General features: G+C 33.2%; 1 pseudogene; it reads left to right on the plus strand.

The window, feature by feature from the left end:
* Window positions 1-452: 452 nt before the first annotated feature.
* On the plus strand, window positions 453-1,606 carry LOC127093958 (uncharacterized; annotated as a pseudogene).
* The last annotated feature ends 11,773 nt before the right edge of the window (window positions 1,607-13,379 follow it).

The raw sequence follows: 13,379 nt of genomic DNA on the forward strand, positions 1-13,379 counted from the left end.
ACACATGCAAAAAGCTTTCAAATGGCCACACAATGAATGAATGATTGCAATGTACAAAATTTGAAATTGAGACTCATGTATGACAGAAGTACAAATTGAAGAATATATAATCAACTAACTGTATCAGAAGTTTCTACATTGATTGTTAGTGATGTTGGCACAATAGAGGAAATGAATATCATAATTCAAACTAAAGGCGAGAAACTACAAATAATAGATGAGATCCATGCAAGTTATTTGGCTTATCAATGTCCTTTGACTTTTCCATATAGGGAGGATGACTATAGACTTAATGCAACACATAGAGACATATAAGTTTTTGAAGACAACAAGAGAATTAGACTTGAAATTATAGAGTGGCTTTTATTTAGAATTAAATCAAATCAGAAGAGCAAACAACTTTGTTATCGTCTAGAAGATTATTTTAACAATTATTGGTTGATGGCTAAACAATGTTAGAATCTGAAAGAATGAAATGACTATGTAACAACCAAGCAAAACTAAGAGACTTTAAGTTCAATAATCTGAATGAATAAGGTGATCAAAGTCAAACACTAGCTTCAAGCATAGTTAAAATAATGGTATTGTCATCATCGTCTGTTGGTGGTCATAGGTTTATGGATCAATTGCACTATGATAAGATGACAATTTGTAGTAAAATGGGTTTTCTTGATTTGTTCATCACATTAACGTACAATCCCAAATTGTCAAATATACAAAGAGTTCTTGGACCATTTCACTTAAAGCCACGAGATAGACTAAATATTATAGCTAGAATCTTTAAAATGATGTTTGATCAACTGCTACCAGATTTAACAAAGAATGGTATTTTAGGCAAAGTGCTTGCTTGTAAGCTATAATTGTTGCAATTTTACAATTTTAATTTTAATCAAATGATACTACCAACTAACACTTTAAATCTCTTTTGTAGATATGTACACCGTAGAGTTTCAAAAGAGAGAATTTCCACATGCACACATCTTGATTTTTGTATATCCTTGTAACAAATATTTGGGACCTAACGATATAGACAAGATTATTAGTGTTGAAGTGGATAATCCTTTGAAAGACACTAAGTTGTATAGTTTGTTAAGAATCATATGGTTCATGTCCCTTGTGGTATGGCAGCTAAATTCTCACCGTGCATGAAATATGGTAAGTGTTCCAAATATTATCCCAAAAGAATTCCAAAGTTTAACTATAGTTCATCAAGATGGTTGTACTATCTATATAATAAGAGATAATGGGCATACAATTGAGAAAAATGAAATCATACTTCATAGTGGTCATGTAATGTCTCATAATCCTTTTTTTGTTGAAATATGAAGCACACATAAACATGGAAGTGTGAAATCAAAGTACTTCAATCAAATACTTATTCAAGTATGTCAATAAAGGTTTTGATCAAATTTCAAATGTTATTGTGCCTTTAGGTGATACTACAATAAGTAAAAAAATAACATTGATGAAATAAAGCAATATCTAGATCATATATATGTTTCCAAGTGAAGCATGTCGGAGGATATTATCATATTAAATTCATGGAAGCTGAAAGTCAAATGTGGAAAGATTGTTTTTCCAAAGGACTTTGTTCTTAATTTCCTAAGAAATTGGTTGATTTGTGATGAGAGACAATATGATCCAATCTCATAAAATGATTTATATAAAGAGTTATTTCACTCCCTTAGAGGTAAATTATTCTTATATTTCATTTGCATAAATAATAAATTCGTTCATTATTGTTATCTTTTCCTAATTAAATTATTTATATGTCATGATTTATATGAGAAAAGAGATATCTTTACTAAAATCATACAAGTACCTCAAAACCAACTAGGTGGTGTCTTTTTTATGTATGGTTATGGTGGGATCAGTAAAAAAAATATGTGGAACACTCTGTCAGCAACACTTTGTTCAAAAAGATAAATTGTTTTAACTGTTGCCTCAAGTGATATTGCAAGTTTGTTGTTACTAGGTGGAAGGATAACTCATTGTAAATTTAAGTTTATGTTTCCTACCATTGAAACCTCCATTTGCAATGTAGACAAACAAAATGAACTTGCTAACTTTTTTAAAGTAACAAATCTAATTATATGGGATGAAACTCCTATGGCACACGAGTTTTGTTTGAGGAACTTGATAAAATTTTGAAAGATATTATGAATGATAACAAGGTTGCATATCATAAAATATTTATAGGAAAAATAGTTGTCTTTAATGGAAATTTCAAACAATTTTCCAGTTATACCAAGAGGTTGTAGATCTGATATTATATGTGCAACAATAAATGTGTCATATATTTGGGATCATTACAAAGTCCTCAAGCTTACAAAGAATATACGTTTACAAAATGGTTCAACATCTTCCCCCACGAAAGATATAAAAAAAAATTCAAAGTGAATACTATAAATAGGTGATGGAACCATCTCAGAGCCAAATGATGGTTATGTTGACATTATCATTCTAGATGAGTTTTTGATCTCTAATTTTAATGATTCAATTGAAGAAATTGTTACAAGTATGTATCATGATCTAATTAATAACTATATATATATTACAATTATCTTCAAAGTAGAGTAGTTTTGGCTTCAAACATTGAAGTGGTTGATGATATCAATGATTATATCACAAAGTTTGTTTAAGGTACTTCCCTTTATTATGCATATATAATCAATTATGTAATCATTACTAAGTCTGTTAATTCTTCATACTGACATTTTTTGTCTTAAAGGAGAATAAAAGGAATATCTAAGTAGTGAGTATGTTGATAAGTATAAACTTACCGACTTTGATGTATTTGTGCACTTAACTTCTTAACTCTTGAATTGTCTTAAAACATCTGAGTTGCCTAACCATTCAATTAATTGAAAATTGACATAACTATTATGTTGTTGCGGAATTTCAATTAATCAAAAGGATTATGTAATGGTATAAGGCTCACTGTGACTAGACTTGCAAAGGACCTGATCGAAGCAAAGATCATTTATGGAAAAATATTGGGAATATCATTTATATTCCACGGGTATCTATGTCTCATTCATAATCACCATGGTCATTTAAATTGATAAGGAGACACTTGCCCATTATTATGTCATTTGTTATGACTATTAACAAGTTTCAAGGACAATCATTAGACTTTGTTGGGTTATACTTACCGAAATATGTTTTTAGCCATAGCCAACTATATGTGACAATTTCTAGAATCAAGACTAAATAAGGTCTCAAAATATTGATTCATGGAAAGGATAAGCAAATTATAAGTACTACAATAAATTTAGTTTTCAAAGAGGTGTTTCACAATATTTCAAAGGTAACCATTTACATTTTTTTCTCTAATTCATATTTCCTTTTTTGGTACTATCTCCAAGTTATATTCACTTGAAACGCTTATCTTTCTCTTACAAACTCATTGATCCTATCTTCAAAGAGATGTCACTGTTTCTAATATATGCATGTTAATATTTTGATACAATGCCTTCTTTTGGGGAACTATATCTTAAATCTTGGTACACTTGTATTGAATTGGAATCCCTTTCAAGTTTATTTCACGTGTAATGAAATTTCCATTCCTATTCTTATTTTAATAAAATTAATTTTATATATTCAACTACTATGCAAATTATACATTTTATTATAACTTCCATATTTACAAGTCCATTATATATACTTATCGTTAATTCTACGTCTTTCAAATAAACTCACTTGTGCGGATGCACATGTACCTTATTAGTATAGTAGAAAACATTTAACTATCCTCCCCTAAAAGATGAATAAATTACATTATTCCTCATACTTAGATTAAAATCTATATTTTCATTCTTATTTTATAAGCTACTCTTCAATCTCTTGTTAAGTATTTTAGTTTAATTTAATATATTAAAACTTTTATGAGAAAATCCTCCTGAAACTAGGGGTGGCAAAATGGGTTGTGGCCCACCAAGCTGACCCGCGCATCTGCCAAAAATTTGCAGGTTGGGTTGGGATTTTGTGTCAGCCTACCCGTTCAGCCCATAAGTGAATGTATTTAAGAATGAATATTTTACAAAGATATACATCAGTATATATACATATATTACATAATGAGAATTGAATAAGAAATGCTTGAAATAAGCCTAAACTTTAGCTAGCTAGCTATTATTGATGGACAGAGTTATATGCCTCTAAATGCTAATAATAACTGAATAACTCTCCTTTAATATTTGATGACCAATTCAAATATTCTTTTATTGCTTGATTAATCAATTTGACTATGTCAGTTTATTACGCCCCTCAAGATAAAGGTTCCATCAATGACCTTTATCTTGGACATGAGTTCGGTGAACTTGGTTGTGGGAAGTGGTTTAGTAAGTAAGTCTGTCAGTTGATCCTTGGTAGACACATGTGTTACGATGAGCTTGTTGGTTTGAATCTGTTCCTGACAAAATGATAATCTAATGATATATGTTTCATTCTTGAATGAAGTACAAGATTGGAACAAAGGTATGTGGCACCCACATTGTCATGCAATAGTCGTGGAGGTTAATGTATGAGTATTCTTAGCTCATGAAGTAATTTTTATAGCCACATGGGCTCAGTGGTAGTGGTAGCAACTGCACGATATTCAGCCTCAGTAGATGACCGTGCAACGATTCTTTGCTTTCTTGAGAGCCACAAAATTGGGTTGCCTCCAAAGAAAATGATGTAAGCTGAGGTAGATGTGCGATCATCATTGTTCCCACCCAATCTGCATTAGAGTATGCTAACAAGTTGTTTGCGGCAGTTTTTCGTAGCATGAGACCATGATTAATGGTTTGTTTGATATACCAAAGGATGCGTTTCAAGTGCTACAAGTGAAGGGAGGTTGGTTTATGCATAAATTGGGACAACTTATTGATACAGTATGACAAGTTTGGACGAGTAAGATTAAGGTACTGAAGTCCACCAATAATTCTACGAAGCTCCGTGGCATTGGTGGATAATGTACCATCGTGAAGTTGTAGCACAACTGTGGAAGAAAGTGGTGTGGGAGATGGTTTCACCCCCTCCATGTGAAACTTTTGTAAGAGGTCAGGAATGTCCCGGTGTTGAGAAAGAAAAATTCCAGAGCTTGTTGGTATTATTTCAAAACCCAAAATGTAATGAGGTTGTCCCATATTTTTCAACGAAAATCATTGACATAGTGCCTTGATGAAGCTTTGAAGGAATGTAGAGTTGTTACCGGTGAGCAGCAAGTCATCTACATAGACTATAAAATAAGCCTTAGTATCACCTGAGTGATAAATGAACAAGGATGGATCACTTTTGCTTGTTTGGAATCCATACGCGACAATAAAATCCTTCAGAGAGTCATGTCATGCTCTTGGTACTTGATGTAGGCTATAAATGGCCTTGTGAAGTTTACATACATAGTTGGGGTGTGTTGCGTCTTTCATACCTGCCGGTTGGTCCATGAAGACTTCTTCAGTAAGAGCTCCTTGTAAGAATGCATTGTTCACATCAAGTTGGTGCGTTGACCATTGATGAGAGATTGCAAGGGTAAGAATAATCTTAATTGTTTGTGGGAACAACTAGTGCGAATGTCTCCTTGAAGTCAATGTCGGGACATTGTGTGAAACCCTGGGCAACAAGATATGCCTTGTAGCGAGCAATGGAACCATCACTATTTCTCTTGATACGAAATAAACATCTACATCCAACAATGTTTTGCCCTGCCTTAGGTGGTACAAGGGAGAATGTGCCATTTCTTATTAATGCTTCAAATTCATCGGCAATTGCCTTACGCCAATGGGCGTGTTTCATTACCTCACGAAAGTTTGAAGGTTCCAAATTCTCAGGTAGAGGATGTTTTGATGTAGTGTACATCCTTTTTGGCTTGAATATATTATTCTTGGACCTTTTGATGATTTAGTTTGTTTCAGTATTGGGGGTTGCAGAGGTATTAGGAGTGACAATAAGTGTAGTAACAAGATTAGGTGTATGAGTATCATTACTTGACATTGTATTTGAAGTCAAAAGATCCTCATCTTCATGGGACATAGCTTGTGACTCGATTGGTGATTGTTGAAGGATAGGTATGATGGTATGAGGGGGTTGTGGCATGTTGGGTATGGTTAGAGATAATGGTGGTGTAGGTTTGATAAGTTGGTTGTATGGAAAAATATGGTAAAAAAATTTGACATGCCGAGAGGTGTATATTTTGTGATTTGTTGGGTCAAGAAATATATAACTATATTGGGATTTTGCATATCCTAGAAATATGCATGGTTGAGACCGGGATTGAAGTTTGTTTGAGACATAAGGTTGCAAGCAAGGAAAACAAAGGCATCCAAAAGAATGAAGATGTGAAGTTGTTGGGTTTTTCTTGTGTAAGACTTGATATGGTGATTTCATATTAAGGATAGGGGTTGGTAACCTATTGATTAGATACACTGTTGATTTGAATGCAAATGACCAGTATTCGGGTGGTAAGTTTGACATATGTAATAAGGCTCTTCCAATTTAAACTACATGTTTGTGTCTCCTCTCAATTGGAGTATTAAGTTCAAGTGTATGTGGTGGTGTGGTGAGATGAGATATGCCATGTGTGTGGAGAAATGATTTTAGTTTGATGAATTCTCCTCCATTATTAGAGTGCAATGAAATAATTTTTTCTTTGAAGTAGTTTTCAACAAGATTTTTGAATGTGGGAAACAAACTAAAGACATCTGATTTGTTTTTTAATGGATAGAGCCATGCATATTTGGTGAAGTTATCAACAAAAAGTAAATAATAGGAGAAAACATCTAAACAGTTGATGTGGGCTAGACCTCATACATTAGTATATATAAGTTCTAATGGTTTTTGTTTTTTGATATTGGAAATGAAAAAAGGTAAATTGTGACTCTTAACACTATTGCATGATAGACAAGGTTGTTGTTGGCTCTTTATTTTGTGAGATGGTAGGAGATGTCTAAGTATGCGGTCAGATGGATGCCCTAATATGTGATGCCATGGTGGAGGAATGTATGTAGTTATGACGAGTGCCTGTGGTAGAGATGATGTATGGGGCATGTGGTAGAGTTCATTGTTAAACCGCCCTTTTAGAAGAGGTTCCCTTGTATTCAAATCCTTTATCAAGAAATGATTAGAAAAAAATTCAATGGAAATTGGATTAGTGTGACATAGAGATGAAACAAACAATAATTTTTTTGAGTAATTTTAGGCATATGTAAAACATTTAAGAGATGAAATGATTGAGAGGGAGTTTTTAAAATAATTTTACTACTGTTGAAATGGTATGTCCAGATCAATCACCAACCAGAAGCTGATATGAACCTGTGTAAGGTTGAAACAAATGCAGGTTGTCCAACTTATTTGTTATATGATAGGAAGCTCCTGAGTCTAAGATCCAATGATGCACCTAAAGGCATGTCCCTAGTATGAAGAGAAGTATGAGGTTTATTCTTTGGAGGGTAGCCATGCAATTTGTAGAAGACCTTGGTTGTATGGCCTGATTTGTCACAAAATTGACACACTACACGCTTCGAGAAGCCCAATGATGTTGATCTGTGCATTTTGTGGTTGTGGTACTGTTTTGGTGTTTTGTTGTAGAATTGTCTCCCTTTGTATGCAGTGTTTGCAGTAGCAATGAGAGGAGTTTCTTGCACAATTGTATCCCTCTTTAAATAACTTTCAAAAACAGAAATAAGATCATGAAGATCATCAAATCCGATAGGATTTTCTCTAGTTCTTAGAGAAGTAGTCACTTCACGATACTCAGAGCCAAGGCCATTCAAAGTGTGGATGACAAGGTACACATTATCCATTGGGGAGTTGATGATGAATAATTCATCATATAAAGCCTTGATACAATGGAGGTATTCAGAAATAGATTGTGGTCCTTTTGTGAATCGAGAGAGTGTCTCTTTTAGGTGCATAATTCTTGCACGAGTTTTGCTTGTAAACATCTTATTGAGAGTGACCCAAGCTTGTTTGGAGGTATTGACATTCCCCAACATCGTAATGATGCTTGGATCAACAAATGATATGATTGCATGCAGAATCAGTTGATCCTGTCTTTTCCAGCGCTTGTATGCTGGATCAGTTTGGGCTGGACTAGCAGTGGTGCCATCAACATAGCCAATGAGATCATACCTTACAAGGAGTGCATTGAACTACACATGCCAAGCAGGAAAATTGCTGCTACTCAGTTTCACTGATGAGTGAGTGTTTAGGACAATAACAGAGTTGGCATTTAGGGTAATTGAAATTCCAGATGTTATTGAGGAAGGCATGGTGAGATTGTGGATCGGTTTTGCTGTAAAGCTTTGTAAACTACTTATACCATATAAGTGAATGTATTTCAGAATGAATGTTTTACAGAGATACACATCAGTATATATACATATATTAAATAGTGAGAATTGAATAGGAAATGCTTGAAATAAGCCTAAACTTTAGCTAGCTAGTTGTTACTACTAGATAGAGTTATATGCCTCTAAATGCTAATAATAACCGAATAACTCTCCTTTAATATTTGATGACAAATTCAAATATTATTTTATCGCTTGCTTATTCAATTTGATTATGTTGGCCTATTACAGCCCGCCCCGCCTTAGGCCCTCCAAAAAAGGGGCCGGTTGGCCCGTCAGCCTAATTATCAAGCACTCAAAATATTTATTTTGGTTGGTTGAAGGTTTATGCTTAAACTATAGTTTTGGAACTCTTGTTGATGGTTCTATTTTAGGTAAAATTTCTTGATGGTTTTAGATTTTTAGATGCCATTTTATGCTTTCTAGTTGTTGGTTTGATGCTTTCTAATTGAAATGTAAGAAAAAACATTTTAACCTATTAAAAAAATAAAAAAGTGAAAAATAAATAGGCGGGCAAGCCCTCCGTCCGCCAAACTGTCATTTTGGTGGGGTGAGCTAGATTTTTAACCCTAATTTCACTTATCCTCCCCGCTCTTTTTTTGGCAGGCTTGAGGTGGGGCGGAACGGGCGACCCATTTTGCCACCCTTACCTAAAACTACCCCAGTCATGGATGACATGGTTTGTTCATGTGGGATCTTATTTACTTAGTCACATCTAATATTTGTCTCCTATGCACTCCTTGGGTTTGTCTTGATGTTAATAGGAAGTTTCTCCCATAAATTTTATGGCTCCTCCTCAATATTCATTAATATGATTAGTCTTTCTCACTCACTAAATGCCTGCTCTGTGATAGTGTATGCAACTGGAATTTTTCTTCTTCTCCATGGTTAAAATGTCTTCATTTTTTTAGCCACTTGGACTACTTCACTCCTTCTCATTTGCGAGCTTCCTTATTCCCATATAATTTCCTTATATATGATTTGTCTTTGGGGGAAAATCTAGACAACTTTCTCTTCCCGATTAAATCTTTGACAATATCCTCCAGTTGTACGCATTATTCTGTGTTATGGACGTTAAACGAGTGAAAATGAAAATATCGAGATTTGTCCACTCCCAAATGTTCTTAGAGTAGTTTTGGTGTTTCAACTTGTTCTTATAAAACTCTACGTTGATGCATCATTTTAAGAAACATTCTCTTGATACATTAAATGACATGTAATCTCTATATCATGAGGAAGCGCCCCTTTGGCTCTCGGTTTATCTGTGAATATTTATTGGCTTTACCCCCTATTTTTGTTTCCTCGTTTGGTTTCGTCATTTCCCCTTTTACTTATTTCTTCCTTTTCAAATTCTCTATAATAAATTTCCTTATTAAAAACTAGCTTTACCTCATATTGTATGAACTTTTCATCCCTTGCTAGTAGGTTATCAAAGATTTTATAGGCCAATATTTAAATAGTTTTGGTGAGTTTTGACCCTTGTTGAAATCTTGGACTCAACATGTACCTTCATCTTCTCGTTGGCATCCATGACTAGTATCACTTCTCCATTGAACCTCTAGACGTAGGGTCATAACGACTTGCATTTCCCTTGTGTGATGGATCTTAGGCTTTCTAGTAACATGGGTTGCCTTCTCGGCGCCATCAAGTGTATGGAAAACAAACACTTTACGGGGTCCAAATTTGCTTAAAGTATTTGAACTAGAAGGATATGTTTTACGTGCACTTCACGATATCGAGAAGGCAACCCAAGTTAGTGGAAAGCTTGGGATCCATCAGACAAGGGAAAGACAAGTCGATGCGATCCTATATCGAGAGGTTCAACATCTAAGTGATACTAGTCAAAGGCGCAAACGATGAGAGGAATAAGTACATGTTAAGAATAGAACTTCAACTAAGATCCACATACACCGAAAGTATTGGAAACAGGACCCTAAAATCTTCAAAAACTTGGGCGAGCTTCACAAACAATGAAAAGACGAGCTACTAAGAATAATGGATAATGTAATTTATTCATCTTTTAAGGAAGGGGAATGTCATTTTTCTAATATATTTTGTCGAAGAAGGGATGTAAGTGTATAATTTATTCACCTTTAAGTCTATTACATTTGACTGAGTTTGAAACCATCACATCCTACTCATTCCCTTTTAAGGGTGAGATTATGGCCAATATGCTGGTACACAAAAAAACATAAGAGAGAAGGATAGTGTAATATGAGCATATATCGAAGGAGAAGAATGTAATATATTTTACATAAAAGGGGAGGGAGTGTATATTTTAACATAAGATGAGAGAATAATGTAATATTAGTATCTCTCGAGGAAGATGAGTGTAATATATTTTGCATAAGAGGGGAGGGGAGTATACATTTTAACAAAAGAGATAAGGGTAGCGTAATATGAGTATCTCTCGTATGAGAGAAGTGTAATTTACTAAAAAAAAAAGAAGGATACTTAAGTATATGGTTTCTCTTTATCATGTCTTACCTCTTCCTTTTCTTATTAAATCATGATATTTGTGTGTTATATTCATCACAAATAGAGAAAAGAAAAATGGTACCTATGAGTATTATTGGCGGTGGTAAGGCAAACATGGAGAGAGAGAAATCAGACTAAAAGAAAATAGTGCAAGAAGTCGCCATAAGATTGAGTAAATGGTGCAATAATGTTTTCAATTTCCATTTAATTATAAGCATTCATGAATTTCTATTATTTTTATTTGCAAAATTCTCTCATTTATTTATTTTTGGTCTGCTTTTTGTTCTTTTGAATTAATTCTCTCACCTGAATTATGTTGAAAGTTTCGTTCAAATAACAATACTTAAGCAAATGCGTTTATTTTTTGCGTTTCTTTTACTCTTTTAAACCATTATACTTAAGCATGCTTCTCTTTTTTATATGTAACAACCATTTCTTCTTTCAAATAAACAAATGTAATTAAAATTAATTTAAAAATAAAAATTAACAAAACGGACGTTACTAAAGTCCAATAGTAATTCCATATCCTTTTTTACACCATCTATTTTATCTTCTTCTTTTTTTCCTTTTGCTTCTTTAATCTTTTAAATTTTATTTTATTTTTTATGAGTGTTCTGCATAGTATTATGATAATACAACTTATTTTAATTGAGTTAAATGGGGAAGTATACTCTTTTCGTAATTTATAAATAACAAATTGATATTCAATTGATTAGAATAAAAGATATAATATAATTGGAATGAAAATAGGTTATCCCAAAACATCAAATTTGTCTTTATTTATAATCAAGATTATAGATATAAGAATATACTTTGTTTCTAATTATATAAGTGGTACCAATATAAATTAATTTTTCATAATTGAAATTACACAAATATGTTATAAATTAAAATTTTGTATTAAAAATTTCATTATTCTTTCAAATTTTCTGCCAATAAAACTATTTTAAATTTTAACTAAATAAAGAAGATAGATAATTGTATGATTAGTGTTAAATATATATAGAGAGGTACATAATAGAAAAAATATCTCAAATTAAATGTCATTAAAATAAAAATAAATAATCAATCGTCTATTATTAGTAAATATAATAAATATCTTAAGACAACACAAACATGAAAAAAGCAAACATGATAACATATATAGTCTTCATATGTTGACTATTAAGGCTAATCATCTCCAGTATGTGGGTTTGGTTTGTAGGGTAGGTGTTGCTTGTGCCTTGGATTGTTTTTCCCATGGTCTTTGTTGTTTTTTGTGGATTTAGTTTTTTTTTCTTAGCATTGTTTATGCTTGCGTTTGTTTATGGATAATTGATTTTATTTTTGTTATTTACTAATTTATTTTTCTAGTAAAAAAAATCCTTGACGTGTTAAAACCATGAAATAAAGTATATGATAAATGGGTATTTCACATTTTCTTTTAATTTGTTGCTTTGAAAAAATTAATTGTCCAAAATCGCAAATTGAAAAAAAAAGAATTTTGAGAGGCAGAGGCAACCAGAGACCGTTTGTTAGTTTTCTCCCTTTTTTTTTCTATTATTTCTCCATCTTTCATCTTTTACTTATTATGGTTGTAAGTCCTCAATTTAAAACTCTATCAAAGACACAGTGGCACAAATAACACATATTAAGACAATGTTAGTTTCTTATTTATAACTGCTGGACAATTTTGAAGAATAAAATAGGGGGAAATAGATGTTTAAAAGGTAAAAATGGAAGAATTTAAAGACAAACTAAAGTACTCTATCATCTTTGTACTTGTCAAATAGTACACGGGTGTGTGATATCCTTACACGGGTAGGAGATACTCAGAGGCCTTTGTAGTTAAGGCTGATTAGGGTTTACTCACAGTGGTGAGAGACCCTGTACGATGATGTTTATTTCCTTTCTCTCGTGAGGTGAGAGGCTCTTCTTGTTTCAGTATTAAGTTAAGAGTATGATGATATTTCCTTTCTCCCATTAGGGGAGAAGTATTTATAAAAGCCCTTAGGCCTAGGATTCTGGAAACTCCAAGGGATGCTAATCGCTTCCCCCAAGACTAGAGGAGAATGTTGACTGCCTACTTTATAGGGAGTCTTGATGTGACTTTGTCTAGGTGGTTAGTTCCTAGATAACGATATTGTACATGTTCTTCTTGAGGGTGGATCTCCCATGACACAAAGGTTCCGCCTGGGTGATGCCTCGTGAGGTAGGGACTTATTGATCACCATTATATGGGGCTCTCACAAATATATCGCTACACAGTCCCTGAAGCACGAGGACTTGTAAAGGGAAGAGTATTTCTATACGTATCTAGAGATTAACTTTGTGGTTAAGGGCGAGCCTTTCAACCAAAGGTGATACTTACTAGGGGTGTTCAAATCCAATCCAATCCAAAAAAAAATCGAAAACCGAACCGAAAAAACCGAAAACAAAAAAAAACCATTTTTTTTGGATATGTTTGGACCACCTTGTAGAATAACCGACCGGTTCGGTTCGGTTTTCGGTTGGCTGCATGAAAACCGAACCAATCCAAACCGAACCAAATTTTATTCATATAGTATTCTCATTAACTCTAATTAATTAAAT

The sequence above is a fragment of the Lathyrus oleraceus genome, chromosome 6, assembly GCF_024323335.1.
Source record: "Lathyrus oleraceus cultivar Zhongwan6 chromosome 6, CAAS_Psat_ZW6_1.0, whole genome shotgun sequence".
Taxonomy (NCBI): domain Eukaryota; kingdom Viridiplantae; phylum Streptophyta; class Magnoliopsida; order Fabales; family Fabaceae; genus Lathyrus; species Lathyrus oleraceus.